This window comes from Micromys minutus (assembly GCF_963924665.1).
Source record: "Micromys minutus genome assembly, chromosome: 8".
Taxonomy (NCBI): domain Eukaryota; kingdom Metazoa; phylum Chordata; class Mammalia; order Rodentia; family Muridae; genus Micromys; species Micromys minutus.
Window position 1 is genome coordinate 31,447,291 of NC_137977.1, and position 16,326 is coordinate 31,463,616.

The following is a 16,326-nucleotide window of genomic DNA, read 5'->3' on the forward strand; positions in this document are numbered from 1 at the left end:
TGGAAATCAGTCCTTCGGTTTCTCAGAAGATTGGACACAGTTCTACCTGAGGACACAGGCATATATACTCTTGGGTGTATACACAAAAGATGCTCTAACAGAAAACAAAGACACATGCTCAACTACATTTACAGAAGCCTTATTTATACTACTGGAAGTCCTGGCCAGAGCAATTAGACAACAAAAAGAAATCAAACTGATACAAATCCGAAAGGAAGAAATCAACACTTCATTGTTTGCAATGCCATGATAGTGACCCCAAAAATTTCATCAGAGAAATTTTACAGCTGATAAACAACTTCTGCAAAGTGGCTGGATATAAAATTAACTCAATCAAATCAGTAGCCTTCCTCTCCCCAAAAGACAAACATGCTGAGAAAGAAATTAGAAAAAAGATACCTTTATCAATAGTCACAGACAATATAAAATACCTTGGTGTGACTCTAACTAAGCAAGTGAAGGATCTGTATGATAAGAACTTCAAATCTCTAAAGAAGAAAATTGAACAAGATCTCAGAAGATGGAAAGATCTTCCATGCTCATGGATTGGAAGGATCAACACTGAAAAAATGACCATCTTACCAAAAGCAATCTATAGCTTCAATGCAATCCCCATCAAACTTCCAACCCAATTCTTTAGAGAGTTGGAGAGAGCAATTTGAAAATTCATCTGGAATAACAAAAAAAATCTAGAATAGTGAAATTTATTCTCAACAAGAAAATTTCTGGGGGAATCACCATCCCTGACCTCAAGCTATATTACGAAGCAATTGTGTTAAAAACTGCATGGCACCGGTACAGAGATAGGCAGGTAGATCAATGAAACAGAATTGAAGACCCAGAAGTGAACCCTCACACATATGGTCACCTGATCTTTGACAAAGGAGCTGAAAACATTCAAAGAAAAAATAACAGTCTCTTCAACAAAATGGTGTTGGTTAAACTGCCAGTCCGGTTGCAGAAGAATGCAAATTGGTCCTTTTCTCTTTGTATAAAGCTCAAGTGCAAGTGGATCAAAGATCTCCACATAACACTAGATACACTGAAACTATTAGAAGAGAAAGTAGGGAAAAGCTTAGAACACATAGGCACAGGAGAAAATTTTCTGAACAGAACACCAATGGCTTTTGCTCTAAGGCCAAGGATTGTGAAATGGGACTTAATGAGATTGCAAAGTTTCTGTAAGGCTAAGGACACTGTCAAGAAAACAAAATGGTAGCCAACAGATTGGGAAAAGATCTTTACCCATTCCACAGAGGTCTAATATCCAATACATACAAAGAACTCAAGAAGTTAGACTCCAGAGAATCAAACAATACTATTAAAAAAATGGAGTACAGGGCTAAACAAAGAATTCTCAATTGAGGAATATCGAATGGCTGAGAAGCATCTAAGGAAGTGCTTGAAATCCATTGTCATCAGGGAAATGCAAATCAAAACAACCCCGAGATTCCACCTCACACCAATCAGAATAGCCAAGAACAAAAACTCAGATGACAGCAGATGCTGGTGAGGATGTGGAGAAAGAGGAACACTCCTCCACCGTTGGTGGGGTTGTAAGCTGTACAACCTACTCTGGAAATCAGTCTGGCCATTCCTCAGAAAATTTGACATAGTCCTAACTGAAGACCCAGTCATCCCTCTTGTGGGCATATACCCCAAAGATGCTCCAACATACAATAAGGACACATGCTCCACCATGTTCATAGCATCCTTATTTATAATAGCTAGAAGTTGGAAAAAACCCAGATGCCCTTCAGTAGATGAATGGATACAAAAATTGTGATATATTTACACAATGGAGTATTACTCAGCTATTAGAAATAATGACTTTATGAAATTCCTAGGAAAATGGATGTATCTAGAGAATATCATCCTGAGAGAGGTAACCCAGTCACAAAAGAACAGACATAATATGCAGTCACTGATAGTTGGATACTTGCCTCAGAAAGCTCTGAATACCCAAGAAACAAGTCACAGATCATATGAAGCTCAAAATAAGAAAGGTCAAAAAGTGCAGGCCTCAGTCTGTAGAAAACAACAACAAGAACAACAAGTATATAGCACCCACTCAGAGTGGGGTACACCTAGACCTTAAATCATTAATAACTCAAGAGCTAAGAAGATAGCCTTCTGGCAAGTTTTGGTGTTTAAAAATCATTATGTCTAATCTATACACACCAAGAAAACTTTGACTATTTCCATGTTATGTTTTATTTTACATTTACTTTATGCTTTTGGTAACTAGTAAGATTTCAATGCATACTATCAAACCTTTTAAAAAATCAAGGACTGACAAAAATATGTTCATATAGTTTTATGCCAAGGTGCTTTTAAAAATCTGTACATGTATCTCTTTTTTTAAAAATAAAGTTGTAAGAAAAAAATGAAAGTCTCAAATAATAATGTTATTAAAAATAATATTGAGAGTAACTTAGGAAGATACTTGACATTGTCCTCTGGTCTCTATATGCACATACACAGACATATACATGCATATGCATGTGCAGAGATATGATCCACTCCCACCAAATACTACTACTAAAGAAATATTAATTCTATACATATGAATCTTCTTAACAGTCATATAAATTAATCTACTGAATATTTAAATGTTTAAAAATGCCAACTCTATAGGTTAAGAGTTTTATTGCTGTGATATAAACTGTGACTAAAAGTAAAATGGGGAAGAAAGGGTGTGTGTTTCATCTTACATATTCTGATTACAGTACATCATGAAGGTACAGGAGCTCAAACAGGTCAGGAACCTGGAGGCAGGAACTGAACTAGAGGCCATGGGAGAGTGATGCATATTGGCTTGCTCTTCGTGGCTTGCTAGACAAGCTTTTCTGTAACACCCAGGATCACAGGCTCAGGGGTGGCACCACCCACAATCATCTAGACCCTTTCCTTTCAATCATTAATTAGGAAAATGCTCCATAGGTTTGCCTGCAGGTCCATAATATAGGATCATTTTCAGAATTGTGGAAGTTAACTCTACCTTGTGTCTATTTGATAAAACGTGCAAACAACAGCAATATGAAAAACAAATAAACCAAAACAAGCAGGGCATTTACAAATCCCACCTATAAGAATTCCTAAAGCTGTTTTAAAGTGGCAGATTAAAAAATTACTCAGTATTTTTATGTCAGATTTTTCTGATATTTGGACCAGTTTGGGCTCCTTCTGGTTTACTTAAAATCCAACTTTATTTATTTATTTATTTGTATTAAAAACTATTGATCTAGAATTTAGATGATAGTCTCATATTCTGTTGATTGTTTTTGATATCACAGTTACACCTAATTTTATTTGTTTTTCCCCTTCTGTTCACAGGGCTCAGAATACTAATTTATTGTGTTCCATTATTAGAAGCAACTTCTGTTTTATTTCTATGATTCATACTGTTTCTTTAATTTATAAGTTAACATTCTTAAATCTGCTTATTTCCTTTTTATTTACATTATAGATTGAATTCCAACTTATTATTTTGCAAGCTTATATTCATTTTTTACTTACTTTTTAATTTTAGCTGTTCTAATTTCTGGCTTTAGTAATCGACAAAAGGCATGCTTATGTTAGATTTAGTTTATGAGTAACTTATCTTCATACTTTTAGTTTTCATTTTTTCTCTAATTTTGTAGGCTTAATTTTTATTACATATTATTTAAAAATACTTAATCTTTTGTGAATTCCTTTTAAAGAGTTAGCTTTCTGCATTTTTTTGAGCCTATAAACAATGATCACTCTATAAACACTTCTAGAATTTCTATCAGGAAGTTTTTTCTGCAAATGTCTATCAAGTCTCCCTGTGATGGTAAACTGTGGACAACTTAAATAACCCTGCCACAGGTTCCTGCCTCACTCATGCTTTTCTTATTTCTGAATGAGTCTCTGTGGGGGACAGTTGAGGACATTTCTATGTCTGTAGGTCTAAGCAACCCATCTCCTGACCTGCAGCAATGCATTTCATGGCTGACAACTCCTTGGGGAGTTTAGGTCTTTCTTATACACAGTCTTGGCACTGCATAATCACTTGTTTTATACCATACTATCAGAGTTTTACTGGTTGACTGTGAATTTATAGTTAGTAGTTCTGTGTTATTTACCATAGAGCCTTCAAATAGCAATACCTCTCTAGGATAACTGTTGGAGAGGCAGATAGAATAAAAGCTTCAGAAATATGTCATCCAGCTTTTTAGTATTTACTTATTGAGAAACTGGGAGTCACTTGAGAATATAAAAGAAAATCAAAGTATTTATATAAAAAGGAAAATAACTTATTTGCGTTCACTTTGTTGTTATTTTGAGTCTTAGATGCTATGCCTCATTTATATTTGTATTTTGTTGGTTAAAATGTTTCATATAGTTAAGGTGGTATTTATTTTTGTCTGGCATTTGGACCATCATTTCTCTTAGTGGAGATTTAATGGATGCCACAGGTGATTTGTTTCAACATTTCTAACCAAAAGTCTGTGTGTGTGTTTTGAGAAGTAAATAAGTTGATTTGTCCCACTCATCAGACTGGAGAAGTTGCTGTGCTGTGGGCAGCTGGCACAGATCTGAGCCCTAAGTTCCAACGGGCAGGGCACATGCTGTCGGCCCTCAGCTCCACATTTGTCCGTGCTGTGTTTGGTAATACTGGGTCTGCAATTCTGCAAAAACTAAATTCTTTGTTGTCTGTTATTTTTATTGGAGGACTGACTACTGTAAGTGCCAGGGAGAAGACAACAGGGTTAGGGCAGGGACAAGGGATACAGTCTCAGAGTTGCTTCCTCTCACCTACCATTATACCAACGGGGTCCTTCATAATGGCAGTATGGTTCAACACTAGTATTTTTTCCATATTCCAAAACTCAGCCTCACTGTTACCCCTCAGATACAGTGTAGAGTGGTATTAATCATCAATCAAACAGCAGCTACTTATTAGAGATCTGACTATAACCATGGCATTATATATGGAAGCATGATGTGTGTGTGTCTGTGTGTGCATAAGTTTTTATATATATATATATATATATATATATATATATATATATATATATATATATATATATCTTAGGTAAAGTTTACCACTGTTTAACATTGATAGTTCATGTCAAAGATCAGAGAGTAAGGAACTATAAAATAGTGTTAGTAAATATTATCAGAGAGAGAGACTTGGGATTCTGATGCTAAAATCCTTCTTTAGATACTTTTTACCTGATACTGTTACAAATACAGCTTTAAAAAGCTTATGTATTTTGTTGTTAGCTACCAAAAACTCTACTGCTAGATTTCTGAGATGATATTTAACAACATTGTGAGGCAAATGTAATATGACAGCAAATAATGAAAACTGTAATACAGAATGAGGAGAAGGAACTAGCTTCAGAAACAAAATCCTCAGGGAAACAGAAAACAGCAACAACTTCAGCAATTTTATAGGATATCTTCTTCATGTAGGCGACTGGGATAGAGAGCAGAGTCCAGCCTTTGGTCAGGAAGCACCAGCCAGCATTAGCCCACGTCCATGCGGAGGCTGTCAGCTCCAGGGCTTGATGTGCTTATAAGGTTGACATTATGATTATTACCCCGAAACAAAACATTTTAAACATCACCTTTTAAAGTTGTTTTTCCTTCCATCTTTTAGTGTGTGTACATAAAACAGTTTTGCACACCTAGATTCTGCAGAGTAGTTTTATTTAATGATGACAGTGTTAACTGCAGCCTTTAATCACCCTGATACTTGTCAGATGGAAAATAATAATTTTTAGGTAGCTAGTGAAGCTTGTCCTTGGTGTCAGATGCTCCTGGACTGAAGGCCAGTAGCTTGGAAATATTTCTGTCTTGTGCAAAAACAGACAAAGTGTGTTTAATGGCTATTTGATAACCTTTCTTCTTATTAGTTTTTTTTTTTTTTTTTTTGAGAATTTCATTAAATGTATTTTGACCCTATTTACCCCAAAGTTATCCCAGATCTGTGTCTCCTCATTTTAGAAAACTCATTAAGTGCAGTTGGTGCTGCCAATATCTTCTCAGATGTATGGCCTTCCATTGGAGGGTAGTTAACCTACTAGAGGACTATTCTTAAGGAAAGCTCACTCTCCTTCCCCAGAGGCTACTAATTACCCATAGTTCCTCAGCTAAAGGCATGGCTGTGTTCCCACTTTTCTTCTCCATGCTATAATTTTGTCTGGCCTGAGCTTGTGCAGCTCTTATGGTGTCCCAACTGCTGTGAGTTCTAATATGCAACTGTCCTGCTATATCCGAAAACACACTTGTAATCATACACTGCCTCTGGATCTTAGACTCTTTCTGGTTGCTCTTCTACAACCATTCCCGAGCCTTTGGAGAGTGAGTACAATGTAGATGACCAAGTTTAGGACGAACATTCCTCTGTCTCTCATTCTCTGTACCTTGGCCAGTTGTGGATTACTGTTAGTCATCATCTACTGTAGAAATGAACTTCTTTAATGAGGGTTAAGAGACATAGAAAATGTGTAGGTACTTGTCACAGAGAAGCACCTGGGAAATCAGGAATATTAAATACTCAGGGTTGTCTCTTCAAAGGGAGATATATAACCCATTTTCTGCCCAGAAAGCTAGGAATAGATAATGTTAATAGTTTGATGAACACGTTGGTTCCTCAGGACTCTTGTGACCACCCCAGTCAATAACCTCCTAGAGTCTCTTATCATGAGTGTTGGAGGCATAGTGGTCCTTGCACTCACAGAGAACCACTAAGACAACCAGAGATATTAATCATGTAGGGGTGTCTCCTCAGTGGAGGAGATAAAAATCAAGTAACTGCATTTCACCTAGAAAGCTGACAGTGGAGATTATTAACAACTTAGTGACTTTTATGCTGTCTGTGGTGAAAGACCTTATTTATCTTTTCTATACAGTCAGAACTCATAAAAGGTTATTTTAGCCTTTTCCTTCCCTAGAGAAATACCCATCCTAAGGGAATATGCCACAAGTACTTTATAGCCTGATGGCCTCTATGCTATTGGTCAGAGATCATATTAGATTCTAGGCCATTTAGTTATAGAACCCACCCCCATGGTCACATGTACAATGTAAAAGAGTTTCTATGTACTCACCCCACAAGTTTTAGTCTATACGTGGTATTGAACTGGTTGGATTGATTGTTGCCTGGAAACATTTTCCCAACTCCTGATATTAGACTTCCTGAAGTTATATCCAGAGGATATCAGTGTGCACATAGGTTCCATTTCACTCGTCACATGATTCACTTCACTGTACAATACCTTCAGGGAACCCATCATGTGAGCATGTTTACATTGAGCCTGTATCTTCAATTAATCTATAGAACTCATCTTAATGGAAAATGTTACTTGTATTTTACAAGGGTTTCCATTAATCATGTCTTAAGCTTTGTTGTACATTTGGGATCAAATTAATTGTCACAGAAATCTGGTTTTTTTCCATTTGTGTTTTGTTGAGTATACCCAAAATAATCTACCTGGTGTCAGATAAAGTTATCTATACTTTTTCCATTTAATCTAATTCAGTTTATTTTAAATGTTCAACCACCCAGTTTGCTTTTGTCATCATTTAGGAGAACATAAGAATTTTGGCAAAAATAATATTTTTATCTGTTATAAGCTTAAAGCTAGAGAAAAGATATCAACAAGAGATTGAGAGAGAGGAAATCTTTTTCATCAATTCCCATAAGGTTACCATTTGGTCCTGTAATTCTTTGTGGGCAAATAAAGCCAAACTTTCATGTTTTTTTTTTTTTTTTTTTTTTTTTTTTTTTTTTGTGGACTTACACCTCTCAATTGAGAGAATACAACAACTCAAAATATGTAATATTTTAAGGTTCTAAGTTAATGCTGATAAAACTGATCATTGCTTCTTACTATTGTAGGTATATAAATAATATTCTCCTATGAATATGTTTAGCAACTGAGGATTTTAAAAGTGTGATTTAGAGGAAAATGGGCAATATTTGATCCTGGCACTTGGTAGCTGGGTGACCTTGGAATTTCATGCTTTAATGTAGGGAAAAATTATTATTCATTAGGTAGAAATATGCACAATACCTTCTATTTGGTTAACTATTCTCTAAACTTCCTTAGTGGGTTCAAATACGTGATCTCATGAATATGTAAAGAGATAGAAATAAGTTCTCTGTATATTTAACAAGAATGCAAAGATTTAATGTCTGTCTCATCAACTTATTCAAAGTCAAAGGCAGTGTCTTATAAACAAATCATCAGATTATCTTGATCAGAAAAAAATTCAATTTTGTAACTAAATTTTACTTTAATTATTTTAATAATCCAGATTTATCTGATAAATAATTCAGTTAAGAAACTAAAAATTTTGACTAGTTTTAACCTTAATAACAACTTTTAAATAATGCTTCTAGATAGGAGCTCTTTTTGAGGTAATTCCATCATGCAAAAAATTCCATCTTTCTTTCCTAAGCAATGTACTTGAGATATGGAGAATGAGTTACCCTTTGGTCAGATCTGAAGATTTTTAGTTGTCAAATTGAGCGAATCAGTTTTCACGTATAGTGGCACTACTTTCTGACATCCGTGAAATGAGGTGGGAGCTTGAGGTCTTGTCAGTTCCAGTACTGACCTTTGGAATATATCTGATGCCACTGGATGGTCAGTTGGTGTTGAACCCGGCCTCATCCTCAGTAACTCTTCCTCAACCAATGGTATTCTCACGAGGCTTCTTTGAATCTGGAACTGTGGTGGGTTGAATAAGAATGGCCCCCATAGGATCATACAATTTTCAACCTTCAGGGAGTAGCATTATTTGATAAGGATTCCGAGGTATGGCTTTGTTGTAGTAAATGTGCTCTTGTTGGAGTAGGTATAGCTCCAATGGGTTAGTCTTTAAACTTCCAAAATCCGAAGCTAGGACTACTATCTCTCTTTTCCTGCTGCCTGCTGATCCAGATGTAGAACTCTCAGTTGCTTATTTAGTACTATGTCTGACTAAATGACACCATGCTTCCTTCTCCATGACAATAATAGACTGAACCTTTGAATCTATAAGCATACCCTAGTTAAATGCTTTCCCTCATAAGAGTTACCATGGCCACGGTTCTCTTCATAGTGATAGAACACTAAGACACGAACCATGAGTTCTTTGATGATGTGGTACCAATGGCCTGTTATTATGAGAGATGTTAGGGTCTGCCATATGGCTCTCTACTCATTTTACCATCTCCTAAATTTCTACTTCCGATGTTCACTCGCATTGTATTAGAGACTTTACTTCATGACCTACTCTATAATTTTATAATGGAAAGATAAATTTTTAGTAAGTCAGTCAAGCTGATCATTCACACATTATTTATGGCTTTTCATATTTCAAATACTGTGAATCATTTAGTACTGTATAGAACAGAATAATTTTTGTCCTCTGGGGCTTATAAATAGTGGAGGTTTCAGGAAAAAATTAATACACAAATAGCACACATAACCAAAAAGGATATGTGTGTTCAGAGATGATTACTTTGGGGAGAAGAGCAAACATAATGACCTTAAGTTGGGATAGTTTATAACTTGATCTTGGATAGCAACAAAGCCAGCAAGGAGAACCATAATGAGTAAGGCTCCTAATGTCATTTCTACTTAATGTCCTTGTCAACCAATACTTTTTAAACCTAGTGTCATTGAAGCAAACCCAGACACAGTGTACAGTTAGGACACTATTGTGGTTGAAATTTAGGTTTTTCTCTTGCCCTAATCGCTTAGAACAGCACTTTTAACCTGAGTTGTGACCCCTTTGAGGATCACATATTACCTATCCTGCATATCAGATATTTATATTATGATTCACAATGGCAGCAAAATTTCAGCTATAAAGTAACAACAAAATAATTTTGTGGTTGGGGGTTACCATACATGAAGAACTGTATTAAACGGTTACAGCATTAGAGAGGTTGAGAACCATTGTCTTAGAAGCATATACCTTGTTCTGCTTTATTCTCAAATTCCAAACATAAAAATAGTGAATAATAAAAGTAATTTAAAAATAATGGCGTATCAAAACATTGTGGGTAATTACAGAAGTTGTCACAATGTGCAGGATAGGAACACTAGCAATAGAGAAAGGAATAAGTAATTTATTTATTTTACTTTATATTGATAGTAGGTGAACATGCTTCAAAACCAAACTACATATCAGCAAGCTTAGAGGATAAAAATCAGGATAAATACTAAAAAATAATACCTAGGTCTGTCATGCTCAAATTACAGAATATGAAAGAAAAAAAACCTTTAAGGACCTGGACCATGAAAACGGGAAACTTATCTATCAAGAGAAAATTATGGATGAAATGAAACTTCTTATCAGAAACTATACAACAGAGAACAAATAGTATAATAAACGTTGGGAAAAAGTCCAACCCTCACCAACCTGGAGTATGTAGCTCATAAATGAAGACTCTCAGACAAATAACAAAGGGAGACTTGTCAGTGTTACGTTCTTTATGAGAAAGGTTTGGGGAGGCAGGAAAGATGAGAGAATGGATAGCGGGTGTACGGAGACAGTAGGATGTCAGAAATAACTTCCAGTGCTCGACACTGTAGAGTAATAATAGATAGACACCACTTAATTGCACTATTCAAATAGCTGATAGAGTGAATTTTTAGTGCTACCAGAATAAAGAAGGGATAATGTGCATGCGTTTTACATGCAATAGTTATATGATGCTAGGAAGAATTGTAACTTGATTATTAGTTTTGTTTGCAAGTTGAGTGTGGTATAAGGAGATGTGGTTGTATGTCACACTGGCAAATACTTGACTGCATTTGGAATTAACTAAAACACAAGCTGATGGGAACTCCTGTGAGAATTTTTTTTTTTTGATCTGATAACTAGAAGCAAAAGGACCCTTATTAAAGGTGGACAGCAACTTCTGGTGGTAACCCAAAAGAAAGGACATGGGAGGAAGAAACTGCCTTTTTGTATGCTTGTCCTCACTCTTCCTGGCAACTCCATCTATACTGCTTATGAGGCATTCTTTCGCCAACATTAGGATCAACTTCAGGATTCCAATGTAGACTGAAGATCATTAGCTCTCCAGGTATCTTCAATGCCTTCAGAGTCAAATTGGGGAACTCCAGGGACACTCAGATTCATGGGGTGAATAAATATTAGATATTTGTCTTCTCTAGTGTAAGAGAGCCATTTTGGATGAGAGACAATCTAATAAATTATATCTGAACATATAATAAATGTAATAGATAGTAAACTTTATCGATAAAACCAAATACATATAAATATATACTATAATATATAACACTAAATATATAATACACACACACACATACACACACATACACATATATGTATACACACGAATTTAGTTCTGTTCCCTTAGAGAACCTAATATAGATGCTGTACTTAAAGTGAAGGATATATCATAAAAAATCGGATAATTCTGAGAACCATACTCCTGAAATGAGGCTTACATGAAGATGAATATGGAAACTGAGAGCATGTGGAGAAAAGAGCAGGGAGGTTTTAAGGAGTTCCTGGTTTGTAATCTTAAAGAGCATATATGCTTTAAAGCTGTTTGTATTTCATTAACTACCTTAGCACCCAATTTTATAAAATTCTGAGAAGACCAAATTCAGCTCATGAGTTTTAATGCTTTTCTAATGAGTTTTAGTGGTTTAACTTTAGACTTCAAGTATAGGAGAAATTAACAGGCAGAGTGAAGGATCTATAAAGTAATAAAAAAAACCCAGTACAGGACATTTTCCAAAGCAGTAAGTGGCGATATGGTGTCTGTGGGACATATTCTACTCTTAGGAAAAACGTTCCTGTCATAAATGCATATAAATGCTGCCAGATTACTGTGATTTCAAGGATCTTGAAGTTCCCAGGATTCATACAGCAGTCCTAAAATGTTAGGTTTCTGATAAGCTGTTCTCCATAGGATTTCTTTAGAGTTGTCTGTGCTATGTGTCTCTATGTGTCTGTGTGTACGTGTGAGTGCTTTCAGAAGTGGGAAGGAAGGAGCAGACCTTCAGAAGCTAGAGTTACAGGCAGCTGTGAACTACCTGACATGGTGCCTGGAATTGTACTAAGGCCTTCTACAGTAGCAGTAAGTGCCCTTAACCACTGAGCCACTTCTCCGGACCATCACCACTATAGCTTTTGTTAAAGTAGCACCTCATTCACCCAGAGAGCCATCTGGACACATATATTGACACAGTACCTCAAACTTATTATTGAGAGTACTTTACTATTGAAATTGCCAATAGAATTCAGACTGTACATGCTAACTTGTTACATCAGTGCATTTCTTTCTTTTCTTTCTTATTTAAATATATTTTAATTAGATACTCTGTATACATTTGAGATGTTATCACTTCATCCCACCCCACTCCCCTTCCCCCTCCCCTTCCATTTGTCTTCACAAACGTGCATTCCCTACTGATCCCCCTCTCCATCCCATTGCCTTGTCATTCCCCTACACTGGGAAAACGTGCCCCCTCTGGAACAAAAGCCTCTTCTCACATTGATGCCAGACACTGCTATCTTCAGCTACATACAAAACTGGGTCAATAGGTCTCTTAAAGTATGCAGAAAGGTTGGTGTTTTACTCCATGGGAGTTTTGGAGGGTTTGGTTGGTTGATAATGTTGTCATCTTCCCATGAAGTTGCAACCCTTTCAGCTCTTTAGGTCCTTTCTTTAACAACCTCATTGAGATCCTGGAGTGTAGACATCAGGGCATTTCCATCCATGCCTATTGACAACAGTTTACACTCCAAATTCCAAGCACAGAGGTGTCCTCTGGACCTCGAGCACAGTATTTTCTCATGAAAAAAGTGGGGAGTGTGGGATCAACGGGTGTAGTTTATGTCCTGTTTTCCTTTACTTTTCAACACTTGATGTGGAAAGGGGGTCTAAGCCAGTGGGGGCTCTGGTATTAGTCCTCCACTACCCCACTGCCTTTGTTATGGGCCTGGCTCTCGGGAGGCGAGAGTGGCTTTGCAGCCTCAGATCAGGCATCCATTCTCACTGTGTGCTAGAAGTCTTGATACTGGTCAGCAGCTAGCATGGAATAGGAACTTCTTTAAATGTACTCTGTTTCTTTTCTTCAAGACACAACAGCCTCTCATGGTCATGCTAGCCTGTGCTGTCATGCTTCCTTTACAGTGCCTTCCCCGAGGTCTCATTTTTTCTCTTATTTATGTCTCCTGTCAAAAGTGAGGTCTGCCAGTCTACTCCTCTCTGCCTTACTCTATCAGCCCTCCCCTGCTTCAGCCTGCCTGAAATCTAATTTATGTCTGAATGCTGATCGTGGAGAACATGGGTTGCAGATTCCACCTTCTTTTATAAAGTAAACCTTGGAAAAGTCCATTATCTCTATATATCTCACTCTCCTTTTATAGCCGAACCAATATAAACCAATATGCTGTTCCATAATTGTTTTCAAGATAATGACATCTCAGTGGCTTGATGGAATATATTTTTTTTCTATCCTGCCTGCTCTGTTTTCCTGTACCATTAGCAACAGATTTAATAACAAGAAAATCCTATATTGTTTTTTTCTGTCTCACTTGTGGTAGAGTCATGTTTTCTGTCTTCTGTATTAAAAGCACACGGAGATTTTTCTATGCTTTGAATGGCAGAAGACCAGGAACAGACATAACATATTTTCCATGCCTTGGTGAAAAAAAAAAAAGACACTTTCCACTAAACCAAGTGTTTATACCAGTTTTGATACAAACCAATTACAAAGGATATTTCAGTAGTATTTTAGTTATTTTTTTCTCCCATATAATGGTAAGGAATACATTGTGTGCTTGGGAGACTGGTCTGTCTCTAGTAGACTTTGTAATCTGGGCTAGTCATTTTTGATGGTGATCATATTGTTTCTTGTCATCAAGTAGATAGTGCAAAAGAGTAAGAACATAGACTATGGCGTCTCTTCTTACATTGGTCTGACCATCTGTACTGTGACTCTGCCCAATATATTGATGCTTTTTGAGGTGCAGATTTCATATTTTTAGGAGATTTAAGATTTCCAGGAATTCCAGAATTGTTATGCACTTATTTGCAAGAGGTTGTTTGGTGATTCTGAAATTGAACAATCTTTTTTTACAGGAGATTTTAAAGTGACCCCGAGAAGCTTTTGCTGAAGTGCTTTTCTAATTGCTGATACTGCCCAAATGTGATAACTCTTTTCCCTGCATCAAACTGTTCTGTTCTTTAAGTTCCATTGAGAATCAACTGTGTTTCTTAATATGTGTAGTGTCTAAATAATGTGCAACTATTTCCACCTTCAGCTGGGAGCAGAGTTCAGGGATAGAGTTGTATAAGGAGTGTTCGGAGTGCTTCTGGGAACACTCCAAGAAAACGATAAAAATCCTGTGACCTCAGTTTCTTCAAAACCCAGAATTGTTCATGGAATGTAATTTATGTTCTTTCCAGGTATAATCAATATTGTGATCAAGCAGAGTGAATTTATGGCATATTACTCATTATTGCTTGATATTGTCTTTCAGTTCCATGTTTAAACTGTCCTTCAGAAAAAACACACTTTTGCTATACACAGTTTGTTTTCATTATTGGACAGAGAATAAATTCATGTAAACTTTACTCATGTGGACTCTCTTAACCTTCAGAGTGTAAATTGTCAGATGCTCAGTTTTCTATTGGGTGAGACTTCAGTCCACATCATTAGTTGGCTCTATTTGCCCAGGTCCCACTACCTCTGGAGTGGTGACACCTTCCTTTTCACCTTCATCTGCTCTCCTCAGCTGACAATGGAAGCTCTCAAAGAAGTTTCCTGATCATGGATCTTCACGCCTTTTAAGATATTTGTTAAAGATCTTAACCAGGTTAAAGCAGGTTGAGGTTTTAAGGTTGATGTCTGAGCTGGTTATAGTTGTGCTTTATTAGACTGATTTTGATTGATTGTTTGATTGATTAGGGCGATATGGAAAGTAATGAGAGAGGAGAAAGACCTCTACAGGACCAGTATTGTCCTTAAATCAGAGTGATTGTCCTTAAATCAGTAGTCTCTATGGAGTAGAGAACATTCACCCAGGCACAGGGAGCTTAGGGAAGAAGAGGGAACTTTTCGGAGAGAAGTTTTATCTGAAATTCTGTGTAGTTCCCAAGTTCAATATTGCCAGCAGATGTTCTCATTACTAAGTTGGCTATTTTTATTGTTATTTTTGGTCAGGCAGATGTTCTTATCAGGAGGCTGAAATAGGAGTTTCTGAGCTTCTTTGACTTTCTTTGTTTTAGATCATTATGCTTTTGTGGTTCCCACCTGTAATCCCTGCACTTGAGGGGCTGAGACTAAGGGATCACTGTAGACTTGGGCCAGGAAGGGCTACACAGTGTTTATCATTTGGCAGTTGTGCTTTGATAAAAGAATCAATTGCTTCATGGCATAAAGGAAGATTTAACAAATTGAACTATCATTTATGGTTTAAGAAGGGTCCTTATAGATTATTTTCATGTGATGTGCTCATGGCTTTAAAATATTGGGATAAATCAGTAACTCTTGATTTTCCCTTTTCTGTGCTAATGCTTTCTATTAGGAATCAACGGAATTGGATAATCTAAATTTAGTACTGGCATTCTATGCAAGTTAATTAAATGTCAAATTTCTTAGGCAGAAGTAAAAGGAAAATTAATATTGATTAAGAATTCATTCTCTCTGATTAGATTGTCTACAGTTTATCATTTAAACTTGCTCATACAATATAACCAGTGGCTAGAAATCATCTTAATTTTTCAGATGAGACGAACTCAGAGAAACTGAGTTATGTACTCATAAAGTGAATCAGATTCATGTATTTTTGCTATAAAACAATATTAAATCATCATAGACTATCTGTGAAATGACTTTCTTATTATTTATCACTCTCATATAGTAAATACCTTGGAAAATAGATATCACTTTTTTGTCTAAAGATCTATATTATCAGTATGTAGAGACATTTTTATTAAGTGCATTTAATGTACTCCCACACAAACATACATGTATGTACACACATGGATGTACTCCCACACAAACATACATGTATGAACACACATGCATGTACTCCCACACAAACATACATGTATGTACACACATGCATGCTCGGTACACATTCGGCTCTAAATATTTATTTCTGCTACTCTCCACTTTAAAAATGTCCCAGAAAAAATAAAGACCTTACAAAAATTATGCATTCTGGAACATTATATCTTTTTCTGTTCTTTCTAAATATATGTATTCATTTATTAATAATTTTTTAAAAATTCAAAATATTTGCAGTTTTTTAAAAAAATATTTTAGTGGCTCTGCAAAATTTCTAAAAGTCATAATAATAAAA

At 36.1% G+C, this 16,326-nt stretch overlaps 1 pseudogene across 1 annotated transcript in view; it reads right to left on the bottom strand.

Annotated features, from left to right (window-relative positions):
• The window catches only part of LOC308423374, a 223,387-nt pseudogene that overhangs the window by 42,442 nt on the left and 164,619 nt on the right, over positions 1-16,326 (bottom strand). The gene's annotated exons all lie outside the window — the stretch shown is intronic.